This window comes from Zootoca vivipara, chromosome 16 (assembly GCF_965207765.1).
Source record: "Zootoca vivipara chromosome 16, rZooViv2.hap1.1, whole genome shotgun sequence".
NCBI lineage: Eukaryota > Metazoa > Chordata > Lepidosauria > Squamata > Lacertidae > Zootoca > Zootoca vivipara.
The window spans coordinates 26854441-26855780 of record NC_142599.1 but is presented as its reverse complement, the minus strand read 5'-3'; positions in this window follow the sequence as shown (position 1 = coordinate 26855780).

Below are 1340 nucleotides of genomic sequence, written 5' to 3'. Positions count from 1 at the left end.
TCATCCCCATACATCTTCACTTAATGAGTCAATGTGTTGTTATGTGTATGAGGATTGTATCCCTGAGTCTGGGAAAGCCCATCAGAGCAGAGGCCAATCCGGGGAGGAAGGCTTGATACTAGAATTGCTTCTGGTCATTTGTTAGAGAAACCCAGGTTTCTCTAAAAGGTTAATTTAATTTACAAATAAGGCACACGTGTTTGATATGTTCAAAAGGCCTGTTTCCCACCCAGCGGTGTGTGTTGATTCCTCTTGCAGAAAAATAAGCTTAACGACGCTGGACATTTCATGTATTTATTAGAGAATAAATAAAGTTAAAAAATTCAAAAATCATGCAACTCCCACAATAATTACTCATTACTAAATTCATAGCAGTCACAACTAATTAATGCAAGTCCCCCAAAAATGCACAATAAGTCAGTCAGTTATTACTAGGTGCTGCATTCAAGCATGCTTAGGTTTTGAGATTTTTAGAATCAGGCGTCTGCATTTAGAAGGCTCACACATTTGAACTCTTACGTAGCCTACCTGCAAAATTATTGCCGGGTAAGCCTAAGGAACACGTGCTTAGCCTTTAAAAGACATTTAAGCGATAAGCAAGTTGTACAGCTTCCTTACAAGGTTATGCTTTCTTGGGCAGCACCGATACCCTTCTTCACCTTTACACCTTTCTCTTGCACTTCACTTAGAGAAGCAAGAAGCTGGGAAGAGGCCTAGAACAAATGCAGAGAATTAAAACACAAATCTTCTGGTTTTTAGAGCCACAGCATAAAAAAAGCCAGTGTACCTTTTGATGAACATGGGAAAACATTTTAAATATTCTGCTGCATGGAACTTCAGGCCCTCGACAGGAGCTCGTTGTGAATTAGGAACGGGGACAGTTACCTGCTGCACCACACAAGTCGTGTGGCCGACAAGCATATTCAAAAATAACATCCGTTCCTACAGATAATGGAACCTATATTTAAGTACACTGTTCTCCAGCACTATTAGTCTCCTTTTCGTTGAATATATGCCCCCTCTTATGCACACTAACACCTCGTTGTTTCCCTCTCTCAGATGCACACTCAGGAGCGCAACACTCAACTCCTTCATCTACCTAAATAAGGTGCAGTCAGCTGGCTCTCACATGGTTTCACTGTACAGGAAGGTATCAATGGCAGCAGGCAGGCATGTTGAAATTCATGACACAGCAGCAGCTAGGCCATATTGCACAACACACTAACCCTGTTACAAATTGGGGGGGGGGAGGCAGGGCAGTGTTGCAGAGAGAACACAGCACACGAGAGTGAAACACAAACCCTCCACTAGCTGCAGGGTGCACAAATGAACATTATGAA